Below are 22,950 nucleotides of genomic sequence, written 5' to 3' on the forward strand. Positions count from 1 at the left end.
AATTTGTGTACTCTATGTACAGAAGCAAGAGACCATTGTTTAAACAGCGGCCTTCTTTTTCTGTGCTGGGACCACTGCCAGCGGGAGCCTGGGCCCCTTACTGGTGTACAGGCTGTGCCCCTTGACGGTGGCCCTGCATACCATAAATATAACAATTGCTAAGATACCACAGGAGCACCAGCCCCTACATATATTTTGGTATCCCAATGACCTTCTACAGGGAGCCATGTCAAAAATGTCAACACTATGTATAAGTCAACCGGCTTGTTTATAGATAGTTATCTATAAAAAAGCCGGTTGACTTACACATAGTGTTGACATTTTTGACACAGCTCCCCGTAGAAGGTCATTGGGATAACAAAATATATGTAGGGGCTGGTGCTCCTGTGGTATCTTAGCAAACGGGATATTTATGGTATGCAGGGCCACCGTCGAGGGGCACAGCCTATAGAAACGTAATGTGATGTTTGATCCAAATAAGCAAGTATAAGATTTGAATATTAATAATTCATTGTATTTATTGTTAAAATGCACATATATACGTGCTATATGTGTGGTGTCTGCAGGGCCCATGCAGACCACCCACAAATCACTGTACAGTAAAAGATTTTTCATCATCACCGCCTGTCATCATATCATCCCCCTGTCATCATCCCCCCCCCCCCCCCCTTCATCATCACCATCTGTCAATCCAGTGGTCTTAAATCCGGTGGGGAGGGTTAGTCGTTCCGGGCTGTCCATCTTTACTGGGGGGGCCCTCTTCTCCGGGCCCGGCCCCAGACTAGTGACATTGCCTTGACGATGACACACAGGGACGTTCATGCGCAGGGACGTACGTCCCTGAGCGTTGTCGTCAAGGCAACGTCACTAGTCCGGGGCCGGGCCCGGAGCAGAGAAGTGGGCCCCCGGTGAAGATGGACAGCCCGGAACAACTAACCCTCCCCACCGGACGGTCCCTGCAGCATAGATGGCCCGGACCAGCTCACCCTTCCTTCCCACCGAGGGGAGGTGAGTAGAAAACTAAAGGGGGGGGGGGGTCTCGATGATGACGAAGGCCACAGTGGTCTTCAACCTGCAGACCTCCAGATGTTTCAAAACTACAACTCCCAGCATGCCCGGACAGCCGATGGCTGTCCGTGCATGCTGGGAGTTGTAGTTTTGTAACATCTGGAGGTCCGCAGGTTGAAGCCCACTGAGAAGGGATTGACAGGCGGAGAGTTCACTCAAGTATAAGCCAAGGGGGGTGTTTTCAGCACGAAAAATCGTGCTAAAAAACTCGGCTTATACTCGAGTATATATGGTACATTAGATATAAATGTTAGTTGTGCGTTAAAACTAACAGGCTACTAAACCTGCTAGAGGTGGGGAAGTATCTTTTGTGGATGGTTTTCTTTTTATTTATTCATTTATTTATGTATTTATTTATCAGAAATCTTTCTGCGGAATAGGGATGTCTAGGGGAGGGTAGACCTACGTGCGGGAGGGGTTCAGCCACTGATTACAGTCTGGCTCTGACTCCTTGTGCTGATGGAGGTCTGCCTCCTGCTAAATAAACCCAAAGATCTCAAGATCTCAAGTCCTTTCGGAGCTAATGTTCCCATTTCAAATATCATCTTGGACTCTACTCTGGACATTTTAACAATGAAATTGCGGCCTCTCCAGTCTGGATTTACTGTTTGGAGGGCTGCAAAGCTGGTACCTCTAAGTGACTGTTGATGGTTTGCTGTGTTGAAGGCAAGTTTGGCTAAATGTTGTGCTATATTGTCTGTGGGCACTGGTTGCTCATTTTCGAAAAAGGATTCGCGGTTTTAAGTTTTCGCTTTCATGTATGAGTCCTGTATTAATGTTTCTGGATAATGTTTCTGTTGAAATAGTGTCTTTCATTTATTGGCTTCTATTTCAAATTGTTGCGTATGTGAGCAGTTACGCCTAATGCATCTAAACTGTCCATTTGGTATGTTTGTAAGCCATTGGGGTAAGTGGCAGCTGTTGAACCTAATGTAAGTACTACAAATAAGACTATTGTCATGAACTGTAATGATGATGTCTAAAAATTCTATTTTTTTCAGTGCTGATGTGAGGTGCGAACCGGAGGTTGAACGTATTATGGTTAAATTGGTCTATGAATGTTTGTAGTGACTGTTAAGTATTGTTCCAAATTATAATATCATCTATGTACCACTTCCAGAGGACCAGGTTCGGGCCCAGGTTGGGCAAAATGTGAATCCCCTCCCAGTGGGTCTGTAAATAAAAGTGGTTATTGAAACAAAAATAATTATGTGTGACAATGTAATGCGTTGTGGGGGCATATTGCTATTGGATAGGCAGTGATTGACAGCTGAGATTCCTTGTTCATGATTAATGGAGGTGTATAGTGAACTGACGTCTAGTGTTGCCAGGACCCAATCTAGTTGCCATTGTATTGCTTCTGTTGTTCTGATGATTTGTGTTGCATCTTTTATGCAAAGAGTTCACTTAACATATGGTTGTAAGATGATGTCTATGTACTCGGATAGGTGAGAAGTGATGGATACTATGATATTATGGGTCTTCCTGGGATTTTTATTGGATTTTTATTAATTTTTGGGATACAATAAAAAAGGGGTATACAGTTCTCGGTTGTCACGATTCGGCTTACTGGTAGTGGATCCTCTGTGTCAGCGAGGGATTGGCGTGGACCGTGCTGGTGGACCGGTTCTAAGAGGCTACTGGTGTTCACCAGAGCCCGCCGCAAAGCGGGATGGTCTTGCTGCGGCAGTAGCAACCAGGTCGTATCCACTAGCAACGGCTCAACCTCGCTGACTGCTGAGAAGGCGTGGGACAGAAGGACTAGGCAGAGGCAAGGTCAGACGTAGCAGAAGGTCGGGGCAGGCGGCAAGGTTCGTAGTCAATTTGGATAGCAGGAGTTCAGGTAACACAGGCTTGGACAACACTAAACGCTTTCACTGGCACAAGGCAACAAGATCCGGCAGGGGAGTGCAGGGGAAGTGATCAGATATAGCCAGGGAGCAGGTGGAAGCCAATTAAGCTAATTGGGCCAGGCAGCAATCATTGGTGCACTGGCCCTTTAAGTCTCAGAGAGCTGGCGCGTGCGCGCCCTAGAGAGCGGAGCCGCGCGCGCCAGCACATGACAGCAGGGGACCGGGACGGGTAAGTGACCTGGGATGCGATTCGCGAGCGGGCGCGTCCCGCTGTGCGAATCGCATCCCCGACGGCCATGACAGTGCAGCGCTCCCGGTCAGCGGGACTGACCGGGGCGCTGCAGGGAGAGAGACGCCGTGAGCGCTCCGGGGAGGAGCAGGGACCCGGAGCGCTCGGCGTAACAGTACCCCCCCCCCTTAGGTCTCCCCCTTTTTTTGTCCGACAACTGTTTTACCTGGGACGAGGACACCGGGAAAGAATGGAGGGTTTCCTCAACGGCAGGCAGTACAGCAGGAGTGGGAATGGGGAGGGAGGGCAGAGGGCGAAGCCTGGCACGGGGCAGTGTGTCACCAGGACGGGGGCCATGAGGAGGCACTGAGGCTTGCCTGACGGGACTGGGAGGGGGGGAGAGGCACTTCCTATGGCAGGCAGAGTCCCAGTTCTTGATCTCCCCGGTGGTCCAGTCAAGGGTGGGAGAATGAAGCCGGAGCCATGGCAGACCGAGGAGGACCTCAGAGGTACAGTTGGGGAGGACGAAGAGCTCAATCACTTCGCGATGGGGTCCAATACACATCAGGAGGGGTTCTGTGCGGTAACGCACGGTGCAATCCAATCTGACTCCGTTGACCGCGGAAATGTAGAGCGGCTTGACGAGACGGGTCACCGGGATGCGGAATTTATTCACCAGAGAATCCAGAATAAAATTCCCAGAGGCACCAGAGTCCAAGCAGGCCACGGCTGAGAGGGAGGAGTTGGCTGAAGGAGAAATCCGCACGGGCACCGTGAGACGTGGAGAAGCAGACTTAGAACCAAGAGACGCCACACCCACGTGAGCTGGGTGCGTGCGTGCGTTTCCCAAACGTGGAGGACGAATAGGGCAATCCACCAAGAAATGCTCGGTACTGGCACAGTACAGACAAAGATTTTCTTCCCTACGGCGATTCCTCTCTTCCTGGGTCAGGCGAGACCGATCCACTTGCATGGCCTCCTCGGCGGGAGGCCCAGGCGTAGATTGCAACGGAGACTGTGGGAGAGGTGCCCAGAGATCTAAGTCTTTTTCCTGGCGGAGCTCTTGATGTCTCTCAGAAAAATGCATGTCAATGCGGGTGGCCAAATGGATAAGTTCTTGAAGGTTGGCAGGAATCTCTCGTGCGGCCAGCACATCCTTGATGCGACTGGATAGGCCTTTTTTAAAGGTCGCGCAGAGAGCCTCATTATTCCATGATAATTCAGAAGCAAGAGTACGAAATTGGATGGCGTACTCGCCCACTGAAGAATTACCCTGGACCAGGTTCAGCAGGGCAGTCTCGGCAGAAGAAGCTCGGGCTGGTTCCTCGAAGACACTCCGGACTTCAGCGAAGAAGGACTGGACTGTGGCTGTGGCAGGATCATTGCGGTCCCAGAGCGGTGTGGCCCAAGACAAGGCCTTTCCTGAAAGAAGGGGACCGGGACGGGTAAGTGACCTGGGATGCGATTCGCGAGCGGGCGCGTCCCGCTGTGCGAATCGCATCCCCGACGGCCATGACAGTGCAGCGCTCCCGGTCAGCGGGACTGACCGGGGCGCTGCAGGGAGAGAGACGCCGTGAGCGCTCCGGGGAGGAGCAGGGACCCGGAGCGCTCGGCGTAACATCGGTATTGGTTATGTAGTTGTATTCTGATTTGGTGATCATTTGTTGGTCCAGGGCTTTGGTGCAGATGTGTTGTAGTTCAGATATGAAATTTTCAGTTGGATTCTGGGTTAATGGTTTATATGTGTTGGTATCAGATAATTGACTATGGCATTCGGAATTATATGCATCTACATCCTGAATCACTATTCCCCCTCCTTTATCTGCTGGTTGGATGACTATTTGATTTTCCTTCTGTTACTCTTTTATTGCTAGTGTTTCATGTTTTTCTGTTGATATTTTTTGATGTACATACTAAAAACACACCTAATGCGCTCTACAAGCCGGTGAAAGATCATTACCATGACATCATCGTCAACTTCCAGCCATCAGTGATGGACTTGTACCATCTGACCTCTCCCTCCCTAGGACCGCCGTGATCCTAATCCCATCAGCCGGACGTCAAGGAGCAGACTGGCTCGAGCCTATGATGGGTAAGTGTGAGAGCTACGTGGGATCCTTCCTGAGGTGAGCAGCGCGAGCAGCGCACACCTAATATCATAAACTGTTTGCATGACTATCTTTCTAACTTTCTGCAACTATCAGAACTATCTTTCTACAGCAATAAGTAACGGCGCATAGCGCCGACATCATATTAGTTTTCACAGAAGCCAGTAACTTTTATTCGCACTGCACAAGATTTCCCAGGACGGTGCATAGCACCATACGACTTCTATTCTTTTCACAGGCATTTCAGACGTCAGTGTGCACAAAGTGCCCAGAGACTTCATTTCTTTCCCACAGGCATCAGGACAGAATATCTTATATTGATACATTGTATCGGCAGCCTTGACCCATAAGATATACCCTTTAGTCTTCATGGAAGACAAGTGTTACAAATGTGTGGGAAGAAAGACATGTTATATACCGTATTTATCAGGGTATACCACGCACCGGCATATAACACACACCCTCATTTTACCAAGGATAATTGGGTAAAAAAAGTTTTTTACCCAAATATCCATGGTAAAATGAGGGTGCGTGCATGCGTATACCCCGATACACCCCCAGGAAAGGCAGGGGTAGAGAGCCCGTCGCTGCCCGCTTCTCTCCCCCTGCCTTTCCTGGGGTCTAGAGCCCTGCTGCCACCGCTTCTCTCCCGCTGGCTATCGGCGCCACTGCCCGTTCTCTGCCCCTGACTATCGGTGCCGACGCCCCATTGCCGGCGCCGATAGCCAGGGGGAGAGAAGCGGCGCCGGCTATGGGGCAGCGGCGCAGATAGCCAGGGGGAGAGAAGGGGCAGCGGCACCCATTGCCGGCGCCGCTGCCCCGTTGCCTCCCCCATTCGCGGTTGCATAATTACCTGTTGCCGGGGTCGGGTCCGCGCTGCTTCAGGCCTCCGGTGTGCGTCCCATGCGTCGTTGCTATGCGCTGCACGACGCGGTGCAATGATGAGTGACGTCATTGTGCCGGCGCCGCTTCTCTCCCCTTGGCTATCGGCGCCGGCAATGGGGCGCCGGCACCGATAGTCAGGGGGAGAGAACGGGCAGCGGCACCGATACCCAGGGGGAGAGAAGGGCCGGCAGCAGGGCTCTAGACCCCAGGACAGGCAGGGGCAGAGAAGCCGGCAGCGCTGGCGGTCTCTGCACCTGCAAAGCTGCTGCAGTTCATTGATTTAAAGCGCCCACTTTAGGCTAAAAATTTTAGCCTAAAAAGTGCGTGTTATACGCCGATAAATACGGTATACTGTATGCTTGTGCCCATACATTGTAAATGTGCAAACTGAAACCCTGTCTGCTACGTACAATGGTGTAAAAACACTGTGCACACATACCACTACTAAGCGCCTTAATCTTATTCATTGCGGCAAATATATATAGCTCCACAGCATATGAGCTAATAAGCCAGGGGTACACACAGTTGTACTCTTTTATTTTACTTTGTTTTATTTTATTCCATTATATTTTTAACTATTTTAAAAGCATTTAAAAATCTTTTACTGTACACTGCATTGTGGGTGGTCTGCATGGGCCCTGCAGACACCACACATATAGCACGAATATATGTGCATTTTAACAATAAATACAATTAATTATTAATATTCAAATCTTTCTCTCAGTATTTATTACTTATTATCATTTCACACCATCACATATACACTCCTTACGCACAGAATCTAGCTTGAGAATAGTGATGAGCAGCTGGGTCCATATTCAAATTTGCGATATTTCGTGAATATATTGATGGTTATTTGTCCTATATTCACGAAATTCGCATATTTGCTATGTTCATTCACATTTTTTTTCCCATGCGAAAATTGGCATGAAAAATTTGCATAAATTTACGAATATATAGCACTATATTCTAAAAAATATTCGTGAAATAGCAAATTGTCGATATTCGCGATAAAAATTTGCATTACGAATATTTGTGTTCAACACTACTTGAGAACGGTAAACCCCCCCCCCCCCCCCATTTTTTCTCCATTCATTTTGAGGTTTTATTGCTACACAACCTTTATACCTGTGCCAGTTAGAACCTGTTTTCAACATTTGTTGAGCTACCGTATTTTTCTCCCTATAGGACGCACCGGCATATAAGACGCACTGTTTTAAAGGTGCAAAATCTAGAAAAAAAAGATTCTGCACCCAAGAGTGATCTTCAACCTGCAGACCTCCAGATGTTGCAAACATCTGGAGGTCCACAGGTTGAAAACCACTGGATAGGAGGTAATACTCGCCTCTCCCCGCCGCTCCGGACCCATCACCGCTGCCCTGGATGTCGCTCCATCGCTGTCGTCGCGTCCCCGTAGTGTCCCCGACGCTCCGGACGTCTTCTTCCCCGGGATCCACGCTCTCCGTCACCGTCATCACATCGCTACGCACGCCGCTCCTATTGGATGACGGGACGGCGTGCGCGACGACGTGATGACGTCGAAGGAGAGTGCCGGCCATGCAGGGGATCCTGGCATGGAGCAGACACCGAGGAGGCAGGTAAGGTCCCTCCCGGTGACTGTAAGCTGTTCGGGACGCCGCGATTTCACCGCGGCGGTCCCAAACAGCCCAACTGAACAGCCGGGTTAGTGTTATTTTCACTTCAGACGCGGTGGTCAGCTTTGATCGCCGCATCTGAAGGGTTGTTTCCTTGTTTATGGCTAACCCAGTGGCATGGATGCTACAATCTCACATGTATGCATCCTCTTTAGTACTAGGGAAAGTAATATGAGGTGCTCTGCTTTGAACCTTGCATTATTGTTCTGGCTCAGGGTACTATTTCCTAGTCCCAGCTTTTCACCAGAACCAAAAAAAAAAAACAGTGCACCCTAATTTAAAGCAGATTCCAACACATGGAATCTGACTCAAAATCTGCCTGGAATCCTAGTGGAATCAAAGCCCCATTGATGTCAATGGACAGTCCCAACGAGGATTATTTTTTCCTTCAAGTATGTCCAATAATCATCATCAGGACCTGCGATTAACATTAATGGGGCTTTTATTCCACAAGGATTCTAAGCAGAATTTCCACATGGAAGTTCTGGTGTGGAATATGCCTTAAAGGGGTATTCCGGGCAAAAACATTTTATCCCCTATCCAAAGGATAGGGGATAAGGTGTCTGATCGTGGGGGGGGGGGGCGCTGCTGAGACCCCCACGATCTCCCTGCTGCACCTGCATTCTATGCGGGGACTGCGTCTCTAGTTTTGGAAACCTCTGGGTTTCCGGGACTGGGGACGTGACGTCACGCCACGCCCCCTCCATTCATATCTATGGAGGTTTCCAAAACTGGAGATTCAGCACTTTGGATAGGGGATAAAATATTTTTGCCCGGAATACCCCTTTAAATTAGTGTGTACTACTTTCTGCATGGTAGAGGATTGAGGCTTTTCATGCAGTCATAGTGACAGGGTACTAGTTGGAAAATAAAAATACCAGCTTCAAAATAGACGGAGACTGTTTTTTTGCAGTAAATATGATGCTTTCCAGTGGCTAAGCAACAATGACCAAGTAGCAACCGTGGCTAAACAATGATACAACACGCCTGCAGGTCCTGAGGAGAGAATAAAGGGGAGAATTACTTTGATAAACAGAATAGATAATACCAGGTCCTGTCAGTTACGCTAAGCCCTGTTCACATACTGTAGGTAATTTTGATGCTAATTTGGATTTGGAAGCTGCACCCATTTTGCCTCTGTATTGGTGTCAATTGTTCTTACAAAGTGTCTCTAATTGATGTCTATGGAAAACACCTTGACAGTGCACGCTATTCAGATGAACTCACTCACTGTTTTGAGACACTTAAAAAAAATCAACATGAGGATGCTTTTGTCTGTGGCTACTTCCATTTGAATGCAATGAGAACTCAAACATATACACCAACATTCATGTCAAAATCTGCTTAAATGGTCACTCTCATTAAAACTAGTTTTTGCTATTGCACTCCTTATGGTAAATGAAAAATATTTCTAATATACTTTGTTTAAAAAAAAATGAAGTTTTCTATGTTTTATTTGTGCTTAAAAAAGCTCAAGAGCACATTTTCCCCCAACTGCAGTGCCGCCTGGAATGCTGAGGGAGGGGGGGGGGGGGTGTCCAGCCAACAGCCTATGGCAGTTATGTGTGAGAGGAGCTATGATTGGATGAGGATGGACACCCCCCCCCCCCCCCAGCACTCCAGGCGGCACTTCCTGTGCTTGGACTTTGGTCCAAAGTCTGTGTATGAGTTGGGGGAAAATGTGCTCTTGAGCTTTTTTAAGCACAAATAAAACATAGAAAACTTCATTTTTTTTAAACAAAGTATATTAGAAATATTTTTCATTTAACATAAGGAGTGCAATAGCAAAAATGAGTTTTAATGAGAGTGACCCATTAATCCACAATAAAATTCACTTCACATAAAAAAAAAACAAAAAAAAAAACAACAACAAGAAAACTCTTATGGATTTCAAATGAAAATTTTATGTGGATTCGCCGCACTCATGCGCAGTGTACTCGTACACATCACGGCCGCTCCCCCTGCTCCTTAAGCTAGGCCGAGAGCAGCCGTTATGAGCAGGCACAGATGGAGGCGCAATGCAGGGGTCCATCTTTGGTGGATCCACAGCAAAAAATATGCTGCGGATCCGTCCATGTGAACGCGGCCTTAGCGTAGGATCACACTGAGCAGATACAAAGGATATTTGACACTGCGATAAATCTGCTGAGCTATGGGAAATACGCTGCGTATGCACTAGGAGCAGACACAGGGCTTTCCCCCCTACAGCCCTGTGTCTGCAATAAGGTTCGGAGGCCGTCCGCGCATGCCCGCATAACTGTGACCTGCGGCCGCATACATGCTCAATTGACGAGGGTGTGAATAACTGGGATTAAGATGTAAACGTGTGGGAGTTTTAGGACTTGCAACTGCACACTTTAGCAAATATTTGATCTGGATCGGGCGGCCGGAGGCTTTCTACCTGAACGCCTTTTGCTGCTGGGGCCCTTCAGCTATAGCTTCTTCTCCCCAGAACATTATACAAATAGCAAATACACATTTTCTGACAACATGTGGCAATTTTACCTGTACACATAGTAGTTCTGTCACTGTATGTGTTTACTTAGGCTTCCAGGAGAACTCTCACGCCGGTAGAGCACCCTGTACACGATGGACAGGAAAATAGTTAGACATTAGATATGACATTGGAGGTCGGCTGTGGACTGAGAATAAAAACTGGTTAGCTACAGTCCTAACTAGACATGACATTTGACTAGTTTATACACACAAAACACTATGTACACTACTGACTTCTCTGTACATAAAATGACATTACAATTAGTTAGGATATTTATTCTATACTGACTATGAGTATACTATGGACAAATAACTTGTGTACAAAGGTACCATTATTCTCTGTACCTGGCTGGTAACTGTCATGGCAGTGAGGTAGTGGATACGCTTCACCTGACAGGGTCAGGATACCTCCTATACAAATTGCCATGGACAAAAAGATATGGAACATTTCAGATATTTTTGGTATAAACATGTTATATACACTTACCGTATTTTTCGCCGTATAAGACGCACTTTATCGGTGCGTCTTATACGGCGAATACACCCCTATCGCAGCGGTCCCTGCGGCCATCAACTGCCGGGACCCGTGGCTAATACAGGACATCACCGATCACGGTGACGCCCTGTATTAACCCTTCAGACGCGGCGATCAAAGCTGACCGCCGCGTCTGAAGGGAAAGTGACACTAACCCGGCTGTTCAGTCGGGCTGTTCGGGACCGCCGCGATCTCACAGCGGCGGTCCCGAACAGCCCGACTGAATAGCCGGGTTAGTGCTTACAGGACACCGAGGGGGGGACCTTACCTGCCTCCTCGGTGTCTTCTCCGTTCAGGGATCCCCTGTATGGCCGGCGCTCTCCTTCCTCGTCATCACGTCGTCGCATACGTGCGTCGGCGTGCGTAACGACGTGATGGCGGCGACGGAGAGCGAAGATACCCGGCCGGCAGCAGAGACGTTCCGGAGCGACGGGGACACGGCGACAGCGATGGAGCGACATCCAGGGCAGCGGTGACGGGTCCAGAGCGGCGGGGACACGTGAGTATTACCTCCTATGCAGTGGTCTTCAATCTGCGGACCCCCCGATGTTGCAAAACTACAACTCCCAGCATGCCCGGACAGCCAACGGCTGTCCGGACATGCTGGGAGTTGTAGTTTTGCAACATCTGGAGGTCCGCAGGTTGAAGACCACTATTGGGTTCAAAATCTTTATTTTTTTAGATTTTGCCCCTAAAAATTAGGTGCGTCTTATACGCCGGTGCGTCCTATAGGACGAAAAATACGGTAATTACAATGTGTCTTAAACTATACAACAACAATATTTGCATTTACTGGTGCAAAAAGGAATAAGCCAAATATATTACTCTGAAAATATATTTTTAGAGTACCGCTCCACAGTTCTGGTACATTTAGAGTTCTCAGTAAAGCTGGGTGGAGGGACACATGGAGGGAATTGTATGGTGATAAGAAAATGTTCTCGTGTATAAGTAGCTCATATGAGGCGGCTTCTCGCATCGATATGGTGCTATGCAATGATAAGGCCCAGAGGGATTTCAGATCATTGTAGTATGAATCTAAGAACATGTGGGAAAAAGGGGAGAAGTACAACTAGAATGTTGAAGATCAACCCTCATTGGCTAAGTATCCTGGATGATTGGGAAAAGTTAAAAGGGGAAATAGACGAATTTTGGGCAGTCAACAAGGGCACGACAGAGGTGGGCATAGTATGGGATGCCCTGAAAGCATTTATCAGAGGTTTGCTAGGGAGATCTGTAGGAAGAAGAGGGGGTTTAGTTTAAAAGAAAAGAGCTGGAAAAAGAAATCACTAGGGCAGAGGTTGAGCTGTCCAGGGATGCCTCTGTCGACAATTTAAAAAAGTTAGAAAATAAACCAGGATCTTAAAGTATATTTAGAAGAAAAAGCCTTAAATTATATTATGAAGGGGAGCGTCCAAATAAATTCCTGAGTCAACTCATAAGGAATCAGCAAAGGGGGAACTTTATAAAATCTATTTAGGATAAAGATGGCCTTCTCAGGTCCACTGCAGAAGAAGTGGAAGCGAGTTTTGTTCGTTTCTTCTCAGAACTTTATGAGACAGAAGTGCAACATTCCAAGGAGGATATTGAAGAATAAAAAAAAAAAAATCAAATGACCGAGTCTGGGGGCCACCCAGGGGGTGGAGTTGGATACTAAAATTCAATGGAGCAGGCCTTGAGATCTTTTTCTGGGAACACAGCTCCAGGGATGGATGGGCTCCCGTTTGAGATATATATCGTAAACTGGGTAAGTCATTGTTAGGGAAACTCCAAGAGGTGTTAGATGAATCCTGCAGACAGGGGTCCCTTCCGCAGTCAATGCGGGAAGCAATGATGGTATTAATCCCGAAAAAGGGTAAAGATCTAAGCGAGATGGGCTCATATAGACCCATCTCGCTTTTACATACAGACGCAAACGTTTTTGCGAAGGTATTAACGTTGCGCCTGAAGGGAGTAATTGGGAACCTGGTGGGGAGAGATCAGGTTGGATTTATGAAGAAAATTAATGGAATGGATAATATTAGGTGAGTTTTTTCGGCCATCCAGCTTGGGGAGACGGGGGGGGGGGTGCTCCATCCTTTATTATTTCCTTTATTCATTGAACCTCCGGCTGTTTTTCTCAAAAATCATTCCCGATACCAGGGTTTTGGCCCAGGAGGAGATGAAGGAAAAATTGCATTATATGCGGATGATTTGTTACTGTTTGTCAGGAACCCGATGATCCATTTAGTTGACATTATTCAGGACATTCAGGAATTTGGTTGTATCTCGGGACTTTCAATCAACTGGAGAAAATCTTCATTAATGATTGTGGAAGGCATAGGTGAAGAAAGGTTTAGTGAATTAAAAGTAATAAAATATCCAGAGACCATGGAATACCTGGGGATTAGCATTAGTAGTAATCCAAAGGACTATATCAAGTTAAATCTAGCCCCGCTGTTGGTAAAAATTAAAAAGAAAATTGATATCTGGTTAAAACTACCCTTGGGAATGTCCGATCGTATAGCATTGACAAAAATTGTGGTTCTGCCGAAACTTTTATACTATTTAACAGCATCCCCGGTAATTCTAGGTGAGGTATGGTTCAGAAAAATTGATGGTTTGGTGAATACATTAATTTGGGGTAAGAAAAAGGTTAGGATTAGATTAGACACATTCACGCTGCCCAAAGATAGGGGGGGGGTTAGGGGTTCCAAACTTTAGACTGTATTACTGGGCGGCTCAGCTATCACAGCTCACGGGTGATCAAGGTCAGCTGATTCATGACCTCTTAAAATGTAAATATAAGGTGTATAGGAAGCACATGTTTGAAGTATTGGAAAATAATTTGAAATTTAATAAGAAGGATACAATTGGTGCACGGGCAAACTGGGTGTGGAGGAAAGTTAAAAGTGTTTTAAACATTACAGGAAGTGTGAAATTTACTCCACTGGGAAAATAATAATTTGAATTAAATAAGTAAAATTGAGCATTATGGTTTATGGTAAGAAAGGGGATAGTATATGTTGAGCAAATCTTCAGTGAAGGAAAATTTAAAAAAATTCGAAGATCTGCAGAGGGAGTTTGGGTTAGATGATAAATATAAATTTGGTTTCCTCCAACTAGAACATGCTGTAAAGTATACTAAGGATACAAGGGCTCTTAGTATCCATAACCATCCCTTGATTGAATTGGTGGATGGGGGTAGGAAATTGGGTTGTCTGCAGTATATAAAATTCTTCGATTAGGGAAACTAGAGGGGATGAAAGTTAAAAGTAAAGCAGAGTGGGCAAAAGAAGAAGTGCTGTCGGATGAGACCACTTGGAAGGGAATGATTGCGAACCTCTCAGTTTATGCTATTGCATAGACTATATTATACCACTAAAGATATATGCAAATGGAAAATTCATGCCCATGCGGACTGCCCAAAATGTGGAAGGGCCGAAGCAAAGCTGCTTCATTGGCTGTGGGAGTGCCCATATATAAACGATTTTTGGTTTGAAATTAAAGAACAGATTAAAAGAAAAATAGGTGTTAGTTTGGAGTGGAAACCAGGAGTTTTCCTGTTTGGTCTAATACCTAACCTACCTGTGGCCAAAAAGAGGTTGATCTTGAATGCATTGAGTACAGGGAGGTTGATTATAATGAGGAAATGGATTTCTAACAAAAACCCGAGTAGTCTAGAATGGAGACTAGAGTTTCAGAGGGTTAAAGGCTTTGAAAAGGTTAAAAGCAAAAAGTCAGAAAAAATGTTTGATATATGGAAGAAAAAGTGGGACTATGGGACACTGATAATTAGGATGATTCCAGAATTTCCAGAGAGAGGTGCGGATAAGTTCTCAGTAAAGGATCACTGCTATAAGCCGGGCACATACACTCACGAAAATGTTTACAGGAGTTCTTGGTGATTCTACCAGGCACTTTTCTTGAACGTGTGGTTCTTCCACAAAACACAATTAGTCTCTCGACTGAACAGCAATGACATTATACACAAATGCTTCAGCCTGGGAATATTCTGTCCCAGCCTCGCCTATCAGACTGCTTCCTTGGCTGGGGCATATAATGGGGACCACGGGACGGTGCCCCCTCCAAGGGACTCACTTGGGTGTTCTATTTTACTCTGGTCAGGGTAGACTGATAGTAACCGCCATTTGAACTGCAGCAGCTTGCACCACTGGGGGAAAAGACATTGGTGCCTGTTGGGCCAGCAAAACCTCCTCCTCAGCAGGAGTAGGCCGAGGCACTTTAGTTGGTGCCCGCAGGTTAGGCCAAACCTCGTCTACAACAGTATTAAGCCTGGGCACATCTGTAGATGACTTGAGATGATACTTTGGTGCCATAACAGACGCCTCGGGCAAGTAGGTGTCTTCCTCTTCCTTAGGACGAGACTCTTTAAATTTAGGAGAGAGTAATCCGAAGAGATGGGTCACCACTGCCGCCCACTCTCCTCTCACGCTTTGAGCAGGAGTGTATTCCACGATCTCCTGGCTCTCAAGAGAATGCAACGGTGTGGGGAGATAGCCCTTTTTAACTGCACAACGGTTGACCAGGATGGTCCTGCCATGATGACAGTCCATGAGGGGCCAAACCCCCGAACTTTGTCAAATTTCACAACTGTAGCTCTGCGCCTTTCCAGGGGTGGCTCTCCCTCCCGGAGGTGATCCAACATTCTGATGTATAGGGCCTCCAGGGTCTTGATGTCTTGCTGCTGCGCCTGGCGTTCTTCATAAGGTAGCAGCTTCGGCCCATCCTATTTCTTTCTTTATGCCCTTATCTCCTCTACTATTTCAGCCAACTGTGCTTCTCTTTTAGCCCTCTCGGACTGGACTGTCGGAACTGAGGGATGGGGCTTCCCTGGCAGGGGAAGAAGGTGCTCTCGCATATAGTGGATCAGTGCAGGCTCATGGTCAAATAACCACTGGGGCAATGGTGGGGACCGGCGGCATACTGCAGACTTCTGAACCTGGGGGGTTTGCTCTGGGCCAGAAGGAAGGGTAGAGAAAGGGGCCTCAGCCAGGGTATTCACTTCTGACTCCTCTATAGGGATCTCCGCACAGAATCCTCAGGTCCCATAGTGAGGGGACAGCCTCACCGGTGATGCTCCTCGGGAAGATGCCGGCAAAACAAGTGCGCAGTGGCGACTCTCCGGACCTCCGGCGCCATCTTGGGACTCTCCGATCTTGTGCTTGCCTGTTCCGCCATGTTGCTCCACTGACAGACTTCCAGCAAACTAAGGAGGTCCAGCGGCGCTGCTTCTTTTATGCAGGACTTTTGGAAAATTGCTGCCGGCCGGAAGTGCGTCAGCAATAAAGCGCTGACTTCCGCTCCCCCGACAACAAGGGGCGGATCTTCACAGTTCCACTTTGGATTCAAAACAGCAACATGGCTTCCACGCCCAGGGACGGGACGCTGACCAGCGCGGGACATTTTCGTACGCTTCTCCGGCACATCTTTAACCCTTTCAGGTACAGGCAATACTTTGTGACGTAGCATAGCTTCGGATCTGATTTTACACATGGTCGGCACAATACTTGTACAATTCACAATGGCAGATAACAGTCTTTTCTTCACCTCCCCCTCTATTTCACAAGTGCCTCGGAATAAACACTATTTATTGACAAAGTCCCGTACACTTTCTGTCGCAATTTTTGTTCGCATCTGCGTGTGAATTTTCAGCAATACTGGACACAGTTCAGACTGGGGGGGGGGGGGTTCTTTTGGCATAAGGCGCACATCCGTATCTTGTTCGTAGGACACCAAAAGTTGTGGTGAGGGTGTGCTGAGGGCAGATGGAATTACCCTAGGGGCAGATGACATTAACCCCTTGTGTTCATGACGCTAGGGCGTGGTTTTACCTCTACACCTCCCGAAGGTATACCGCTGGATCCTGGACTAGGCAGGGAGGCAAATAGTGACTCCGACGTCAAGTTACATTACATTACTTATCCTGTACTGATCCTAGTTATATTTATTGACCTGCTGCTTCCACAGAAAGTAATGTAATGTGACCTTGCATTTACTGCAATGGACAAAATCTCACTATATCAGTGAATGCAAAGTCACATTACATTACTTATCCTGTACTCATCCTGAGTTCTATCCTGTATTATACGACAAAACTGAACTCACTATTCTGCTGGTGAGGTCACTGTGTACATACATTATGTATCCTGTACTGATCCTGAGTTATATTCTGTATTATACTTCACAGCTGTACTCACTAATCTGCTGGTGAGGTCACATGTACTGATCCTGAGTTATATCCTATATATCCTTATATCTTTTTTTTTTTTTTTTTTTAAGGGGGGGAGGGGGGTGCAATTTTATGGGCTTGCCTCAGGTGCAAAAGGAGCTAGCTACAGCTCTGCTTAGAGGTGAGGATGAATAAGGAGGTGTGCAAGGCGGTGGCACTTTAGCAACTCAGCACTGCCTTCTGGACACTTGGCTGAGAAATAAAAATGAGATTTTATAAGTTTGGCAACCACCATCAGCTCCAGGAAAGTTATAGTTTGTTTTTATACCCTAACAGCTATTCCCTTTAAGGGTAGAGTTACACACAGCGAAAAATGACATCATAATGTGAGGATCTTCTCTTTTTTTATTTTAATAAATCTATTGGGGGCAGTACTTACAATCGGAAATATGGATTTAAAATCCCCTTTTCGAAACTATCGAAACCAAAGTGAAACACTTAGCTTTAATAAACCTTTTATTGTATTTGAACATTGTTTATTAACTCTTTTATGCAGCTTTGACATGGTGTATACATTTTAAACCGTACGTGCTTTCTAGTGAGCAATCTACGCAGTTAGAATTGTAGTTTAACTATATCATGAGCAGACAATTCTAGTTCTACTGACAGTTCTTGTTCTACAGGTTCTTTTTTTAGGGCTGTACTCATAGCTAATTAACTGTGCCTCCAGTTGTCAAGTAAATTTGGACACATCAAACCCTTGTAGAACAGCCCAAAAAGTCAGACCACAACAAACGCATTCAGAAAGTCTTCAGACCCTTTCATTATTTTTTTTTTTGTGCCTATGTGCTAAAATAAAAAGTGAAAAACCGGTTTTCCCTTCATCATTCTGCATTCAATACCCCATAATGAAGTGAAAAAGAAGGATTAGGGGTGACCTAATAACTATATATAAATATATCAGGGGACAGTACAGAGATCTCTCCATGATCTATTTATACCCAGGACTGTATCTATAACAAGGGGACATCCTCTATGTCTAGAGGAAAGAAGGTTTCTACACACGGCACAGATGGGGGTTCTTTACTGTAAGAGCAGTGAGACTGTGGAATTCTCTCCCAGAGGAGGTGGTCATGGTGAACTCTGTAAAAGAATTCAAAAGGGGTCGCTGGTTATGGATACTAGATTTATAGGGACAGAACGTTGATCCAGGGATTTATTCTGATGCCATATTTGGAGTCGGGAAGGAATTTTTACCTCTAGTATGAGGGTTTTTTGTCTTCCTCTGGATCAACTCAGTAGGGACTCATTAGGGATATAGGCTGAAATTCATGGAAATTCATTCTGGTCTTTTTTCAACCTTATGAACTATGTGGGGGATTTATCAAAACCTGTGCAGAGGAAAAGTTGCCCAGTTGCCCATAGCAACCAATCAAATCGCTTCTTTCATTTTGCACAGACCCTTTTAAAATTGAAAGAAGCGATCTGATTGGTTGTTATGGGCAACTGGGCAACTTTTCCTCTGCACAGGTTTTGATAAATCTCCCCCTATGTTACTATGAATTTTCGAAATCTTTGCCAATTTTATGAAAAAGAAAAAGAAAATTATTACATTGACATAAGTATTCTGACCCTTTACTCAGGACTTAGTTCAAGCACCTTTGGCAGTGATTACAGCCTCCAATCTTCTTGGGGATGGGTACACAAGGTTTACACACCTGGATATGGAGATTTTCTGCCATTCTTCCCTGCAGATCCTCTTAAAGGGGTACTCCGCCCCTAGACATCTTATCTCCTATCCAAAGAATAGGGGATAAGATGTCTTATCATGGGGGGTCCCGCTGCTGGGAACCCCCGCGATCTCCTTGTAGCACCCAGTTTGTTTAGAACACGGGCTGTGGCACCAGAGACTCGTGATGTACGGCAACCCCCTCTCATGAAGTCACGCCATGCCCCCTCAATGCAAGTCTATGAGAGGGGGTGTGGCGGATGTCACGCCCCCTCCCATAGACTTGCATTGAGAGGGGGGCCTGACGTCATGAGGGGGGCATCGCCGTGACATCATGAGCCTTCGGCGCTACATCGCTAGTCAAACTTTGCTCCTTGCACCAGATGACTGGGGTGCAACAGCAGAGATCGCGGGGGGTCCCAGCGGTGGGACCCCCACAATCAGACATCTTATACCCTATCCTTTGGAAAAGGGATAAGATGTCTAGTGGCGGAGTACCCCTTTAAGTTATGTCAGGCTGGAAGAGGACTGTTGGTGGAAGCCACTTCCAGGTCTCTCCAGAGATGTTCAATGGGTTTAAGTCAGGGCTCTGACTGGTGGCCCAGTACGGGAGGTGTTACCCCGTACCCTTGCTGCCCTGTCAGGCAATCTCCTGCAGTGTCTCCTGCCCCCCCCCCCCCCCCCCCCCCCCCTTCATCTGTTTATTGTTATTGTATAAACCCTATGTTATATATGTGTTATACCTTTAAGACTGTTTACCATGTGATTTCTCATGTGATTGTTACCCAGGAGGTATCAGTGACCAGGTGACTTAAAGGTGACCAATGGGACACACCAGAGCCTCCCCATATAAGCCCTGGGTGGAGCCTCTGCACTCTCTCTTAGTCTTTGCTGTGGTCCAATCAAGTCGTTCCTAAGTGTGTGTCCAGAGTCATAGGAGGCCTTAAGTCCAGTCTGCAGCCACAAGCTACAAACCTGCAAGTAAGCCACAGACACAGTCTTGTCAGTCACAAGTCAGTCGAGTCAAAGTCATCTGTCTAGTCAACGTGGCCTGCACTAAATTGTCCACCTCTACTATAAGTTCCAGCAAGCCCTTAAGGTCGCTGAAGTCACTGGTCACCACCGTGGGCCTGGCTGAGCTGTATAGACTTTTCCACCTGTCTAACCTCAGTAAAGCTACTGTTGTCCATAACTTGGCATCGGAGTCATTATTGCCTGCCCGTGCCTAACCCAGGATCCAGCGGTATACCTTCAGGTGGTATTGAGGATAAACCACGACCTGGCATCACAAATACAAGGGGTTAATGCCGTCTACCCTTTGCATCACACCCCATACCACAACTTTTGGCATCCTACGAACAGGATATGGGTGTGCGCCTTATGTGAAAAGTCTGTGGTAGCAGGGTGTGATGAGGGCAGATGTTGTTACCCTAGGGGCAAATGGCATCCCTTTTATACGTGACACTAGGTTTAGCCTAAAACCACCCGAAGGTATACCGCTGGATCCTGGGCTAGGCACGGGGGGGGCAATAAAGACTCTGACGCCAAGTTACGGACAACGGTAGAGTAGACAGTTGGTAAAGTCTATACAGTTCAGCCAGGGCTCAATGAGGTGACCAGTGACGCAGAGACCTTAATGGCTTGCTGGGACTTATAGTAGGACTGGACAATTGGTTGCAGACCACGCTGGCTTGACAGATGACAGGGACTGACTTGACTTGACTCATAAAGCTGTGACTTTAGCTTACTTGAATTGATGGTGGCTGCAGGACTTGACTTTGAGGTCTCCAACACTCTGGACACACACACTAGGCGACTGCACTGGATTTAGTAGGAAGCAAGAGCTAAGTGCCAAGAGAGAGAAGCTCCACCCAGGGCTTATATGGGGGAGACTAGCAGGGATCACCTGGTCACTGATACCTCCTGGGTAACAATCACATGACATAACTCTTAAAGATGCAACACATTTTATAATACAGTACACTGCAGAACATATGTACAGGGGGGAAACAGGTGCAAGGGGCCCTGGGGACACTGAAGGAGGCTGCCTGGCAGGGCAGCAAGGGTACAGGGTAACATCTCCCATGGGCCACCACAAGTCCTCCCCGAATCTGAACTGTGTCCAGTATTTGCAGAATGAAACTTGCACCAGAAAGTGTACGGGACTTTGCCAGTTAAAAATGTTTTACCCAAGGCGCTTGTGAAATAGAGTGGGGGGGGGGGGGAGGGGGGAAAAGATTTATCTGCTACTGTGAACTGTGTGAACTGTATAGAGATGTTACCTGTAAGGGTTAATTTGGTCCGGTGTCACCCACTGTCGCAGCTCTGCCCCGTCAGTCCCCAGCGGTGATGCCTCTTCAATCAAGCGAGGAGGAACTAAAAAGCAGGCCTGTGTTGCACAGGGGAACATTTTGCTGACCGAACCTAGACAGGAGGTTCCCTGAGCGCAGCCATCTTGGAGGTTCCAGTTGCTGTGCCTGTCCCCGGCAGTCACCTGCAAAGCCACGCTGTATCACAGGCTCCGCAATCACCAAGGATCATCAGTATCAAGTCTCTGGTGCCCGAATCTGTCATTATTGTCACGTCACTGTCTGCAAGTCTGGACGCAAGACTGTTCATCACAGGAAACCTGCAGAATAGAGGGGAAGTGTCCATTGTAGTTCCCCCATTAGTCAAACCGGAGCTGCTGCAGCGCTACATTAAGCTTCTTAAAGGGGAACACACCATATTTCTCTTTAAGCGACAGCGCACTCAAAAATCTACAGGATGTCAGAACCCAGCTCTCCAGATCAACCCTCTCCAGATCAACCCTCATCTTCAGCAACAAGGTCATCCCCTGCTCCAGTAGCCAGGGTCCTGCCACCCTTGCCTGCAGTCAACATTAACAGTCGTGGTGTTCCAGCGCCTCCATCCGTATTCATGGGGAACCCTGTCCTCCCTACCTAAAATGGAGACCCCTTCACCTTGAGGGATTTCAAAGAGAGGATCCAGAGTTTGTTTGTCTTTTACTATTTTCCTCCTAACCAACAGGTGCAATTGCTCACAGGACAACTACAAGAATCGGCGCTAGAGGAAGTCCGCACCTGACCAGCCTCTGAGAAGGCGACTGTAGAGCAGATCTTTGAAGGACTGTACCAGGTATTTGAGTCACATTCTCCATCAGAGGTACATCTCCGGCTGTATGAAAGGCGACAAAATCCAGATGAGACCCTGAGAGCATATGCCGTAGCCCTACAGAATGCCCTAGAGACTGTTCAAAAATTAGATGGTATAACTCCCAAGCAGGGCAACAAGGTGTTAATGGACAGATTTATTGATGGGGCTCATAATCAGTGGGACAAAGCCCAGCTGCGAATGCTAGCAGTCCAAAACCCCAACTTGTTATTTCCCGCTTTCAAGAGACTGGCTATCCAAGTGATTGAGTCTGGTACTGAGTTAGAGGAATATTGTCCACCTGCCCAAGAGCCATTAGGGGCGGTTGCCAGACCTATATCACCACCATCACCAGCCCCTGCCCTAGTGTCACCTGCTTTGTCAGTCACCGCAGCCTCAGATTTACAGAGTGTTAGGCAGGACATTGAACAACTAACTAAGGCTGTGAAGGAGCTTGCCACCTGGTCTACCCCACCTGGACGTGAACCGCCCCTACCCAGAAAACTTGCCCCTGCTCCTGCTCCCCACAATTTCAACCCCCACAACCCTCTACCTAATAGACCCTCAGGGATTCAAAGACCCTTTTGTACCTCTTATAATAAACCAGGACATTGGAAAATGCAGTGTTTGGATTTAAACAGATTTCCCTTGAGGTCGCGGGCGGGCCCTCAGGAAAACAGTCATCAGTTCCAATCCCCAAATGACCTAATTCAGAACTCTCACTTTATGTCACCTCCTGCCCCTATGTAAAAATTATTGTAAAAGGTGTACCGTTGGAGGCATTGATAAATGTTTTCTATCAGCATTGGGATGCTAGTTTATTGTGTGAACCGGAGGATGTTAACTTCAGAGTAGTTGCAGGTAATGGGCAACCAGTCCCCAGACATGGATACTGGGAGCCAACAATTCAGTTGGGAGAGCATGTACTTACCGTGAAGGGAGTGATTGTAACTAATGTGACAGATAAGGGGTCTGCTGAATTTATACTGGGGAAGAACATTATGTAAAACTGTTTAGTTGAAATAGTAGATGCCTTGCATGCCTATCTTCCCTATATATCCCCTCCAGGC

General features: G+C 47.0%; 1 long non-coding RNA gene across 1 annotated transcript in view; it reads left to right on the forward strand.

Moving 5' to 3' along the window:
* Positions 1–886: 886 nt before the first annotated feature.
* LOC130294105 (uncharacterized) overlaps positions 887–22,950 on the forward strand; it is a 47,619-nt gene continuing 25,555 nt past the window's right edge. The window contains exons 1-2 of the long non-coding RNA XR_008848385.1: positions 887–1,008; positions 5,178–5,242. This is a non-coding gene — a long non-coding RNA (uncharacterized LOC130294105). The remainder of the gene's footprint in view (positions 1,009–5,177; positions 5,243–22,950) is intronic.

The sequence above is a fragment of the Hyla sarda genome, chromosome 10, assembly GCF_029499605.1.
Source record: "Hyla sarda isolate aHylSar1 chromosome 10, aHylSar1.hap1, whole genome shotgun sequence".
Classification (NCBI taxonomy): domain Eukaryota; kingdom Metazoa; phylum Chordata; class Amphibia; order Anura; family Hylidae; genus Hyla; species Hyla sarda.